The sequence below is a fragment of the Apis mellifera genome, linkage group LG9, assembly GCF_003254395.2.
Source record: "Apis mellifera strain DH4 linkage group LG9, Amel_HAv3.1, whole genome shotgun sequence".
In the NCBI taxonomy this organism is placed as follows: Eukaryota; Metazoa; Arthropoda; class Insecta; order Hymenoptera; family Apidae; genus Apis; species Apis mellifera.
The window spans coordinates 8,377,094-8,390,480 of NC_037646.1; the positions used below are offsets into that span (position 1 = coordinate 8,377,094).

The window sequence follows — 13,387 nt, forward strand, 5'->3', positions numbered from 1 at the left end:
TGCATTATGAAAAAATTAAGGCGATATCATTTGTGCAACGATAGTAAAGAGAATGATACAGTAGGAAAAAATATCAAATTTGAATAGTATGATATTAGATAAATCAATCAAAAAAGAAAAAAAATAATAATAATAATAAATAAAATTTAAATTATATCTGCAGTAAATGTTATTTCTTAATGAATACGTTCTGTTTTTTTTTTGTTTTTTTTTTTTTTTTTTAAATTTACATTCACTTTACTTCTCTTTATCATGAATATTTTATTAATAGTTTTCTCTAGCTTACAAGTAGCCTTAACCCTTTACTCTTAAACCACGAGTAAAAGAACGGTGAAAAGCAAGTATATCGGTACACACACACAGACGTAACAGACATATACGTATCACTCTCTTGTGTGCGTTGCGCGCTGTTATATGCCTAATTAGTGGTTTGCTCGGTTACATGCAGGAAAGTAACTTAATAATTTTTTCACGTAATTAACTGATGAATGCGCGTTAAATGCATCAACGCGTTTCTCTTTCACTATCGTTCCAATTTTTCTCGAATAATTTTAAAATTATTTTATCGATCAACGTTAGACAATTGCTCTATCTATCGTCGCACGAGTGTTGCAATTTAGTTGAAACCCTCGGCATCGTTGATAAAAGGTTATTGTCCGATCTAATTGGCAGTTGAACTCGTCCAGTCCTGGACTCCGCGGTTTCATTTACCACCGTGTGTGTCCTATCTCGATGGAATCAATGCGATCTCGTATATGTACTATTCATACAAGACTTACATATATGTACATATGTACTCGACAAACGGCGTATCACTTATCCTTACGATGCGTTCTGGTCTCGAGGCGAATCCATGTCTGCCGTGAAACGCGTAATGCAAGTCTCTTGTACGCGCTTTAAAGATGAAAAATACGGTTGATTTTGCGAAAAACAAGGGAACAGATGATTTCTTACCGCACACGTTTCTCTCCATCTCAACCGATCGTTAATACATTATTCGCGTAACTCGTCGAAGAAACAGTGCCAACGCGTTGGCCGATCGTCGATCGATTTGTGAAAAATGCCGTTCACGTCTCGATCTATCGGTTCACGGAAGTTGGCGTTGACCATGACGCGTTATAAAAATTCAAGAATTCCACGAAGTTTCTGGTATCGACCTAGGCGTGCGTTTCTGCCCGCGTGGAATGAATCACGGCCGCGATTTGAAACGCAAAATACTCGAAGCCGAAAACGGGTTGGAAGGGACGCGCGACGCTTTCTATACCGAAATTTCCGTTCGCCCCGTGGACGTGTGCATAATACGTCGGAAGTGGCGATCGTACGATCCCGCGTCATTTGCATCGGGTGGAATTGGCTAATCGGCAATTCCGCGTAGGTTAACCAAACAGCCGCCGAGAATACCAGTCGATCTTCCGTGTGAACACGACCACGCGTTCCTCCATCGCGATAATCTTTCATTCATTCTAATCTTCAACGTTGACAATTCAAATCAACTCTATCGAAATTATACATTGGAAATTATAAATTTGAGATATTATTAATCTTTATAGCAGTAGAAAAATTTGCCAATTAGAGAATGAAGAATTTTCGAATCGATATTAATTAGTCGGGCGATATTATCGACGCGATAGGGGAAAGAAGTATAAGCGAAATCATCGACGAAAAAGCATCGGTTGTACGACAAAACGGGATCGTCGTTCGTGCGTTTATGAACTTTACATGTTGTGAACTCCGTCGAGACGTTCGATTCGTTCCGCTGATTTGTCTCTGTTACTTTTAGGAGATCGAGTCTAGTACCGCGAATCATTTGTCTTCATCTCGATCGTCATTTCTTTTCATTTGTCCCATCGGCGTGGAACAAGACCCTCCGTCACCTTATTCTATTAACAGTCACGATCTGATATTGCATATGCAAGGCCCTTATCATTATTGTAGAACGATGTTCCGTTCACTGAACCTTCCTGATTATAGATCTGCCCGCGTATATCGTTTCTTTCGATTTTGTCGTTTCAGACATATTTGATTCGCGAAAAATACCTCGTCACAGACATTTCTCCAGACTTTTATTCGTACACTTTCTTCGAGCAGCAAAATTTGTGATTAGATTAATAAACGAAAAGTGAAAAAAGGAGAAATTCGTCAATTTTTTATCAAAATCGATCGTGTACGAATTTTTCCAAGATTACAGATTATCTCTTTTATCATATTGATCGAGTTGCTAGGTTATGCGTGCCAGGTTATATACACACGTAGTTTGCGTGATACACGAAGCGGATCGGTGATAAAGTCTCGCGAAATCTGTCAATGAAGAGTAGTTTCTATCGAATAGTAGTTGCACGGATGGATTTCTAAATGAAAGAGAGAGCAATGGAGAGAAGAGCACGCGTTACTAGTCCGTCCCACATCTTGGAAAAAAGCGGGTCATGTGGACGATTCGTTCAGAGTCGTCGACAGGACAACATTGCTCGACAAGGACGACCGCCATCATCGATATCGACGTTCATTGGCCTAAATCGCGACAGTCGGTAGCCGCTAACCCGCCAGCATGCTAATTCTTCCACTAGTAAAAATGCTAAATACGTTGCAGCCGATCCTTTCTTTCTTTTCTTTTTTTCTTCTTCTTCTTCTATCCTTTTACCCGAATCGATTCGGCGTAACCAATTTTTATATTTTATCGTCACTCTCATAAAATCTTGTTAGTCTTCGTTTCGCCTTCGAAGATATCGGCTCGTTTATTGAGCCGTTGATACTCTCTCGTGTTTTACGAGTATTACTTGGCTGACTCAATTATGTACAATGATTGTTCGGATCCTCTCGCTACAAAGTTTGTAGTCTTCGAAGTTACTTCGGGATCGTGGTAATGGAATAACTTTGGATTATTAACCGAGTTGATTCCGATATTGGTAAAAAAAAAAAAAAAAGAAAAATTTTCGCACGAGGATATTTTCAAATTGATCAAGTCGTGTAAAGCCATTTCGTAATTCATTGGTCAAAGTTGTTAAAATAATAATACGGAATATCAAGTTTCTAAGTGGCTAAGATTAGGGATTGAAAAGCCTATATATATATGTATATGTATATATATATATATATATATATAGAAGGGAAGAACTTGTATCTCCGCGCTCCAATTCGGTTCACGGAAGTGAACCAATTTCGTGACGTTCCTTAATGGTTAAAGGTGACGTTCAGCGGAACTCGTGCGGAGATTCGCGCCAACTTTGTTCCACGGAACCAAGTGGGCTAATGATTCGTCTTAAAAGAGAATATATATGCGTAACAGCTGCGTGCATGGTCGAATGTCTCTCTCTCTCTTTCTCTCTCTTTCTCTCTCCTCGAGAGTTTGGCCGAGAAACGCAGGTGTCGCAAATCGTTATCAGAATCTATGATTTTCGGAATCCTCCACGTGCGAATTCTATGAGTCGTCGTGTGAAGCGGTTTTCCAATAAAAGCCAAGCAATTGGAATTGTACGTAGAATCGCGTATTTTCGTGGCGCTTTGCGTGACGAAAGACATCCCATTGGATCGTTTAAGAGCCACTCGTAAAATCTAAAACAGCCCTTCGTGCTCTTGTTATTTTCAGATCGACGACGCAGATACGCGTTACTCCGCTCGCTACTTTTCGCCCCGCCTAAGTAGGCTAATCGCTGGCTATTCGTGAGGTACCTACGATTCCATCGGCCGATAACGCGAAGAAATGCGTGCATCCACGCATCTATAATCGAACCATTGTTGTTTCATCGAATCGAGACACGAACGATACGGATAAAGATTAAGATAGGTCGAAACTGAATGTTCTCGAGGCGTTTTTAACATCGAAGACTTGGATGCAATCGCGTATCGGTGTCACTGAACACCGTGATTCGCGTTAAAGAGAGCAGCGTTTCGTTCGTGCGCAAGGCGCAATGAATTTGGAACAACCTTTTATAATACCTCCTCCCCTCTTCCTTTCCCCATTCTCGCCTTTCTTCAACATCCTCCTCTCGATTGCTTTTCCTGTCGAGGCATCGAAAATTGTTTCCGCTCGAAATGAATTATCATCCGCGCCGTTTTTCAGTTGGTGAAACAGATAGTGAAGATGGGTAGAGGGTAGAGGTGGTGGTTGGTCGAGGAAAGAGTTTATTGGCTAGAGATCGATGCTCGCGATTCCGTCAAGCGCGAAAGGTCGAGACCCGGTTTCCTCTTTCTTTCTCTTTCCCTGCTCGGACATCGGGAGTAACAGTAGGAGGCTGTATACGCACGCTCGGATTGTTTTCATTCGACGAAAATGGCTCACCGTGAAAATAGACGACCTCCCCTGTGTGCGTGCGCGCGTAGAAATGGGGATGATGCAGTTGGCCTGGATAAAGGTCAGTGGCCGACCTAGCCCCCCAGCAGTCCGACCGACCGACCACCAGCTCTCCCATCCACCGGTATTGATTTTGTTAACCTTCTAGGTTCTCTAGCCCCGCGCACCCCCCCACCCTCGCCATCGCCACCCTTCCTACCAATCACATCTTCCCGCTGTCACGCTGTTCTAACCTTTTGCCGTTTGTATTTTGCCCTCCGCCGCTTCCAACCGCCGACTCCCCCGTTTATTACTTAGCTCGTATCTCGAAAAATCCCGTCATCTCTTTTTCTTCTTCATTTTTTTTTTTTTTATTTTTATTTTTCTCTTTGCGATATATAGACGGATACGCAAGGCTCGATAACAATTCTTAAATTCTCGGTTGGAGAAGCGTTTCGAGTAAATCGAGTGAAAAGAAGAAAAATTAGATTTTCCTCTCGCTCGATTTTTCCTCGCACGACACGGTTTCGAAAGTGATTCGAAAACGTTGCGTTCGGATCGCGATAGCCTCTCGAGCGCGCGATGCAGTTATCTATTTATGCCCTCTGTCCCGGCTAGTTTCAGTGTCGAGTGCAATCGGGAATGTACTGGGTGTTTGGACGGGAAACGATACGAATCTAAATTGGACGAGCGGTCGGGAAAAAATTATTTCCTTGGGATACTTTTTCTCTCTTTTTTCTTTTCTCTTTCTTTCCAGAGTTAAATCCCTGGAAGAAGAAACGCAGCTCTCTCTCGTTTCATTAACGCGAAATTGAAGCCGCTCTCCGTGCTTCGTGTCCATCTTTTTAAAGAATAATTAGGACCAATGATTCTTATTGGCCGCGATATAACGAGACGATGATAATCTCGGGCGGAATCAAGTCCAGGAGCGGACAGGAGGAGGTGTATACCCCCCCTGGTTCCTCCACTCTCTCCGTGTATCAAAGCGACTCGTGTAATTTACGATGGTGGAATCGCGTTCTTACGCCTACTCGACGCACGATTCTTGGTTAATTGGCGCATTCCTGTGCGCTCCTCTCCGCGAAATGGGGCGGCGATTCGCATATCGTATAGCAGCGCTACCACTACGGGGAGACGTTCCAAGAGACGGATCACCAGTGGCGTGCACCTTGCTTCGCGATCGACGCGTTAACACGCGTGCACGCGCGTGCGTGTGCGCCTCAAGCAGCAGCCAGCGTACAACGGCGAGGCCCGCAAGCGGAATTCTAATGCCGTGTATCTGTGCCACTGTGCGAATTGAATTCCAATTATACGCTTGATTTACTTGTCATTCACCCGCTACTCCCCGAGAATTGCATCCACGATATTTGGCGCCACTCCATCCTCGCCTCGATCGTGCTCGCAACGGTGCTCCTCGCTCGCCTTTTCTACCTTTCGCGTATAAAATATCGGATAAGATGATTGCCCGCGATCCTCGGGGAGGAAACAGGAAGTTGGACTGTTGCGTGACGCGTGACTGATATTTTTATCCTTTGTCTCTCCGTGTCTGATCGTGGCTAACTTCTAAGATTCTCGTGTCATCGATCTTTGAGAGATAATCGTTAAACGGCCGTTGAATTAATCGTAGAGACGATGATATCTACGAGGCGATATCTAATTACGGATCGTTTTCTTTGCGCATGTATCTACGTATCGTGCGTCTGAATGTATGTATCTCGCATATCGCTTCTAACAATAAGCGATCTCTATCGTACGTATATATATATTGTAGCCATTGAATCCATCAGATGATCTTCACGAGCTGTCAATCGCTATCATCAGCCGTGATCTAGTCATTCGATTAAGTCGAAATAGATCTATTCTAACGGATTAAAATGTTCAACGTTTCTCTCTAGAAAGAGAAGGAAAAAGAAACGGAGAATATTTCATTCCGATCTGACATGTTTCTTCTAAACATCCTCCGAACGATGAACGAACACGCGCGTTCCTTGCTTCCTTTCCTTCCAATTGACGAAAGGTGGCAGGAAGAAGGCGAAACAAAGCGTGAGCTCGATAATGACGCGCGATGGACGATCACAGGGTGTTGTCGGGGCGCTCGTTAATCTTGGAAGCAATTCCTCGCGCGCAAAGTTTCGCTGTTGGCGGTTTGATTTGCCGCGCGCGGTTAAGGATATAGGGAATAATCGGATCGACGAATTTGCATGCGCATTTATGCGGATCGTGGCGTGCAAGAATATCGGGCAACGGGGAGATTTATAACGCGCCACGCCAGATACGCTTACGTTACGTGCTATTGACAGTATTGGCCAGAAATTTGCATATACACATATGCAAATGGCGTGGCGCGAGTGTCGAGCCTATTGATCAGCCTTGTATCTCGCGGCAAAACGGTAAATATACCTCCGTTAATGTCGTTCGATCGATCAAGTTTCTCGATATTCCAAGGGACGTGCGTCCCCCTCGCTCTAATTAAGTCCGTCCTTTAACCTCTTTGTCACTTCTTCGCCTCGCCGAGGATCTTGCCGAGATTGTCTCGCTTTTTTCATCGAGCGACGAAATACGCAAGGATCGATCTTTAAATCTGTTTTCCTCCTTCAATCTCGAGGATCGACTTGGATTGCCACGAAATGATTCCAATGTTTCGTTTCGAACAATATGTATCGGGAGAAATCTTGAAACTGGTTTTAATCTTAGCTCAATTTCGCTTGGCTAAACGATTAACCTATATATATACATTTTGTCGAAATTCTTTCGTGGACGAATTATTGGATAAGAGGGGGAGTTAGCAATGTCATGGTCATCAAGAGACGATGTACAACTTGTTTTTAATTTGGTTACTTTTTTCACGTTACGTTGACGGAAGTAATTGCACGATACGATCGTAGGAAGGAATTCACGATTCGGTGAACACGAAATTAGCCAAGGCCGGACGGGCGGAGAGACTTTCATCGATTTTCCTCTCGTTACCAAGTAACGCTTGAGACGTTTCGAGCGTTGTCGTCGAACGAATTGTCCCAATTCGAGATTCTTGAATAATCGTATCTCGGATTATCACGAACGGAATACGCACGTTGCACGCACGATTGGCAGAGGTGATGATGATGATGATAATGATTTAAGTCAGGATCTGGTAGGCGTTCGTCGACTTTCACAACGACCACGTTTTCCTCGATCCGTCATCCTTGGAACGTGTCGCGAACGTGTACGCAATCTATGAATTGGATAATTACCGTTTCCAAGAAGTCAAAGTTTTCAGTTTTCTTCTTCTTCTTCTTCTTCTCAGGGAGACCTCACCTCCCTCCCTTATTATATTCCGTATTATTGTTACGCGATTGTAGTATTGGTATTACAGGTAAATAAAAATGGCGAGAGTGCAACCGCAAGTGATGCTGTAGGCGTAATAAATAAACGGCGACTAATGAATGGAGTTAAAGTGTGACTCTTTAATGAGCATCTCATTCTTTACCACTTGGATATATTGGATATATTGCAACAAACATTGTGGTTTATTGTCGTGTCAGTTATGAATTATAGAGTTGTCGAAGGGAATGAATAGTTTCTTTGATAATAAACTATGGATACTGCGATTATAAATATTCATTCGCGAGTATCTGCCACGGGATGAATGGCTTTGCATAACGTTAATAGGAAAATCCTGGTGGGGCGATTCAAAAGTATCTCGCGTTGCGTGTTTCGGAATGGATAGCGAAGCAATGATCGAAAAATCGACTAGCCATTCTGCGCTCTGGAATCAAAACTCATCCACGTGTGATTACCAGGTTATCTTCTTCTTTCCTTTCGTTCCGTCTTCACAGGATGAGCAAACGAGTCTTTACTTTTTGAGTAAAGCTCAAAGAGTAGTTTTCTCAATTCAATCCAATTCTATCAATCTGTTGAAGAATTGAAGAATTGCGAAGGATTGAGAGGAGAAGTTCGAAAAAAAGAACTCGACTTAGAAACCAAGTGTTTATCAGAGAAGTATCTAAGAAACCTAGAATCGAGCGTACTAAATATGTACGTTTCTAGATCGTTTTAGAATGTTCTTCTTCCTTGATTTCTTTCTAATTATACGTTCACTTTTCCTGTCTATACGATACCGGTATGATTCACGCGGTTGTATTTCCGACGTCAATTACCTCCAATTATCGCACGATAGTCACCGTTCGCCGGATGATAAACGCGTTTTCACTCCGCGCAATATTCTTTTCTCCTAGCCGGGATCTTTAACAATGTTAGACACGGCGAACTGCTTGCAGCACACTCGTTTAACCTTATGAACGGCAGCGAGCGCTCGCTCATTTTCCACTTAGGGAGGAGGAGGAGGAGGAGGAGGAGCATCGTCGAAACGAGAATGAAACTGGTGATACGACCCAATTGTATCCTACGATTTTTTTACGTGTTCTGAATACCGGCCGTTCGCGTAACTCATTTTTTTAAATTAATTTTCCTTACTTTCGACGAAAATTGAAAATTTCATTTCGTTTCATTCCTTCGATTCGTCGTTTCGAATTTTTCTATAAAATTTGTCGAAACAGTTCTCTCTCTCTCGAGAAAGAAACGAGATCTTCAATCAGGAACGGATTAATTACGCGTGAATTTTTTTTTTCCATTCGAATATATCAACAGACGGTGTTTCACGTATTTTGGACCCCGTCGTAACGGAATCATGGGTTAACGCTCACCACGATCGTATCTCTTTTCGAAAAGAGGCAAATTTTTCAGCGATGCGTGTGGCGCGTTAACGGCACGATCGGGATGGGAGGGGGGGAGGGGATTATGAGATGTGCGAATGGAAATGTGACCGGCAGGCCTGTCCTGGTAGAAGACATTCCTAAGGTTTGACGCTGGCTCTAATAGAAAAACTGGGTATCTGCCAGGCCCGTGGCAGTCGTCACGGGAATAACAATACGACGGGACGTGAACGAGCCCGTCGAACGATAATTCCTTCGGTTTAATCGATGACCCGGGGCACGAGTCGCATTGGAAAGAATCTAGCAGTTTCTCGATTTGCATACTCCTCTTCTAGCCGTTCTCCTTTTTTCGAGATGCATAACCGACGGCGAGCGAGAGGCTCTTTAAAGTTAAAAATACGTATAACCGAACTAGCCTCGAACGAAATTAGGCGAAGAGAAGTCAGGAGAGATGGCGAGGTATTTAGCCAGGGTTTCTTATCTCACGATCGCCCACGAGTTCGTCAACTTTTCCACCCACGAGAAGAAGGGAAATTTCGAGAGAAAAGAAAAGAGAAGAAAAAAAGAAAAAGAGACGGCGTTCGATCGATCATCGCGTCCTTCGCGAGGAGAAGAAAAGAACGGCGAGAGGAGAGAGAGGATGACTGGGCATCCCGGTGTTGGAATATCAATGCGCGCCGGTAGCGAATCTTAGTTAGACGCGAGAGGTGAAGAGGAGAGGAGTGGAGAGGATGGTGCGCGAGTTACACGTACGCTCGTGCATAGGAGAATTCCCCGGGGCTGCGAGAGCGTAACCGCGTAAGGCGTATCGGGCGCGAGGCCACCGGTGCATTGTCATCTTCCCACACGCGATGCACACACCGAGAAATACGAGAGGGAGAGAGACGAGCTGCAGCGGCGTGACTTTCCTGCTACGATCGCCCCCTCGCTCCTCGAGCGGGGGGGAAAACTCGGTGGCGTCGATAACCTGGTTCCGTTCGCGAATTCACGATCACAGGCCGACGGTGAGAAATCGTGGGGCATCCGATCGTTCCTCCCTTTTCCGACCCGATCGATCAATTTCGCCGATGAAACGTGTCGTTGAATCATGATATTTATTCGCTGATTGCACATATAATCGGAGATTCTTTTCGAAAAAGGAGAAAAACGGGGCAGAGATTTTTAACTTGGGAGGGTAACGTGGCTTTCTCTGATCGAAGAAGGATGGATCGCTAATTTTTCTCTCTCTCGATTTTCTACATTGAAAGTAGTAAGAAAAAAAAAGAAAAAAAGAAGGAATAAATGGAAAATATATGGAACGGAAAGCGAAGAGGGGAGGGAAAAGTTGAGCCGCGTGAAGAAAAAAGGCTTGGGATATATGCGCCGAGCTACAATGTGATTCGCGGAATGTGTACAGGAGAAATGATATTGGAGAAGTGGGCGTTGTTTGTGACGCCTGTTGGAACTAGTAGGAACGCGCGAGACCGTAAATCTCTGGCCATTTATTTCCCAGGACGGGGGTGGGAGGGAGGGAGGGAGGAGGAGGAGGAGGAGGAGGAGGAGGAGGAGGGAGTTTTGAACACGTAATACTTTCATCCACTTTCCCCGTCGTCGATGTTCCTCGCAAAACTTTTCAAAGCACTCTCTTCACCGGCTGCTTTCCATCTAAAGTAATTTCTACTCCGATCACGCTTCCTTTCTCCCGTCACGTCACACCGCAATGAAACGGAGTCCGCTGGCGATATCGATCGTTAAGTTGCGAGAATTATTACGATCATCCGCGAAGAAATCTTTTTCTCGGGAGGAGAAGGGGGGAGGGAAAGAAAGAATGAAATGGAACGAACTTGATCTCGTTTGTTTTGTTTCGCAACGAAAAATCCGTATACGTGTATTTGTTTCTTGAATCGTTATAATTACGAGCCCTCCACCCCCCAGCCATACTAATATTTAACGAATATCGCGTTCGATTACGCTCTAGCTACCAATTAACGTTTTTTTCAATTGCACCTGATTTCAATATTCCCCCTTAAAGATACCATTTATTCGCTATAAAATTAGCATCGTAATGACGTCCGATTCAGAGATCGTATTACGATACACGGGGATCATTATCACAATGTATCTAACTTTTCCTTCGACTCTTACTTCGCGCGTCGTTGATCGTGTCTTGTTGATTTTTTTTTTTCTTTTCTTTTTTTTTTCTTTTTTTTTCTACTTCGTTAAGTGGGTCGACTTTCGTCATCGACGATTAAAAGAGCCGCGAGGAGGGTAAAGTTGTGCGAAAAAAATTTCATTTTCTTTTTTCTTCTTCATCTTCTAACGATAATTTTTCAGAAATTTTCGCGTCATCGATCATCCCGGTGACATTACGAGATTTCTGAAACGTTGTATTACTGAGTTTAATCGTGACGTCAGTGGCTCGTCAATTTTCTTAATGCGGTTGCACAACGCGAAACGTTAACGAGGGAAACAACCCCTCTTCTTCGCCGACCTCGTGTCACGCTATTCGCGGCAATTATTTTTTTCTTTTTTTTTTCCCTCGTTGATGCATTCTCTTCAATTTTCAAGAATATTACACGCCCAAGCTTTTAGAATATATTAAAAATAAAAGGGGGGAGGGGGAGGGAATATAGCTTCCTCTCAGCTGGAAAGGGTTAACCCATTACGTCATACTATCTAAAAGTATCCTTTTACTCGAGATTAAAACTTAATATTTTTCATCCCCTCTTCAGAGAAATTTTCAAACATATATATATATCCTCGTCGTTGAAACGCGTGCTATTTGCTTAATTTATATCGAAAATCCATTTTTCGATCAGAATCGAAACGATGTTCGAACGAAAATATTTTTTTTTTTTTTGCGGTTTATTTTCGATTTTATTTCTCTCCCTCGCGAATCGTGATCCACATTTGGCCGATAAAACGACAAAAGATGGAATCATCATAGCGTTATCGACGATAAGGTACGTAAGCGTCGAGTCGAAGAAATTATCGGGCTTCTGTCCTTCGATCGCACGTGTCGTTTTGCATTGCCGTGAACGCGACAGGTTTTCCCCACCATCCTCCTCTCCCTCTCCCTCTCCCTCCCTTCCCCCCTCCCAGTTTCGTCTAGGAAATAACGAAAAGGAACCGGTTGTAAATCGGTTTCGGTTCCTAGATTCATTTTCCTGGAACTTCTCACGCGCGGTTTGCTCTACGATGGTGATTTTAGCGGGGAATGAATTGTGTTTTTAAGATTAACGGGACCGCTCCTCGGACCAAGTCAGCCTTGTTAACCGGTATTTGCTTAGCTAAGAAGTTAGAGTGAACGTTGGTGACCAGCGAGAAAAGATGAGAAATCGTTTCGCGCGTTAGTGAGGAGGAATCGTCTATCGAGGCAATTGTCGTTCGATTACGACCGTCAATCCGTCGCGGATTGAAATTTTATTACACCACGTTTCGTAAAACGCGGTTTGATCGTGACATTGTATCGATGCATCTGCCCTTCCAAAAACGTTTTCCCCCGTCTGCTGGCGCGAGGCCCTGCTCGAAAATGGACTTGAACACAGGATACGTAGAAACTCGGGGCCCGTTTCCTACTTGTCGAGTCCTGCTCGTCGTAAGGAAAGGTAACGGGGTTGGGAGAAGTCACGCGAGACGGAACGAGGCAGTTAAAACGGGAAAAGGGGTGGAAACCGGTGGAAAATTGCGGGGAAGGAAACGTGATTGCGAACACCGTGAACAACGTTCGAGATGAGCGTACACGTAATCGCGAGAGTAACGCGATTAGACTGAGGATGAAGTAGCGACGACATCAGAAATGAGGAGGTGAAGAGGAGAAGAAGAGGAGGAGGAGAAGGAGCAAGAAAAAGAAGAAGAAGAAGAAGGAAGAAGAAAACGAAGAAGAGGAATAAGATGGAAAAGACGGTGGAAGAAGAAGAAGAGGAGGAGGAGGAGGAGAAAGAAGGAAGAAAATGAAGAGAGAAGAAGCAGTTGGGAGGCGGGGGCGGGGGAGAGGTTCACAATAGCTCAACTCTGGAATGAGGAAGTCTCGTACGAGACGACACCACGGGAATACTAAAGTCTGGGTTACTAATAGTTGGTTACTTCGCGTATTCCAGCCTCATAGCTTCTCGCGAGGTGGAGCTTCCCGGGATCGCCGATTAACTTTGTATCGGCGCCATTTGTCCACCGTCCATCCACTCGTCGATCGTTCTTCTATTTTTCCCCCTTTGATTCGCCACTCGATTCCGGGAACGAAGGGAACCCGTGGCTGGGACTGGGTCAAGAATTAAGTCGGTCGAGTTAATTTTCGATGCACGCGTCGTCGCGCTCTTCTTTCTTCCACTCTTGTTCCTCCACGGATCGAGGAAATCGTGACGACTCGGTTTCGTGTCCGATCACTTTCCGATTTCTCCTTTTCCCCTCCCCCCCCTCCCTCTCTCTCTTTTTTTTATTCTCTTATTAATTC

At 44.1% G+C, this 13,387-nt stretch overlaps 1 protein-coding gene across 1 annotated transcript in view; it reads left to right on the forward strand.

Moving 5' to 3' along the window:
* Nucleotides 1–13,387, forward strand: part of LOC107964950 (splicing factor 3B subunit 6) — a 67,786-nt gene that overhangs the window by 4,769 nt on the left and 49,630 nt on the right. The window lies entirely within an intron of this gene.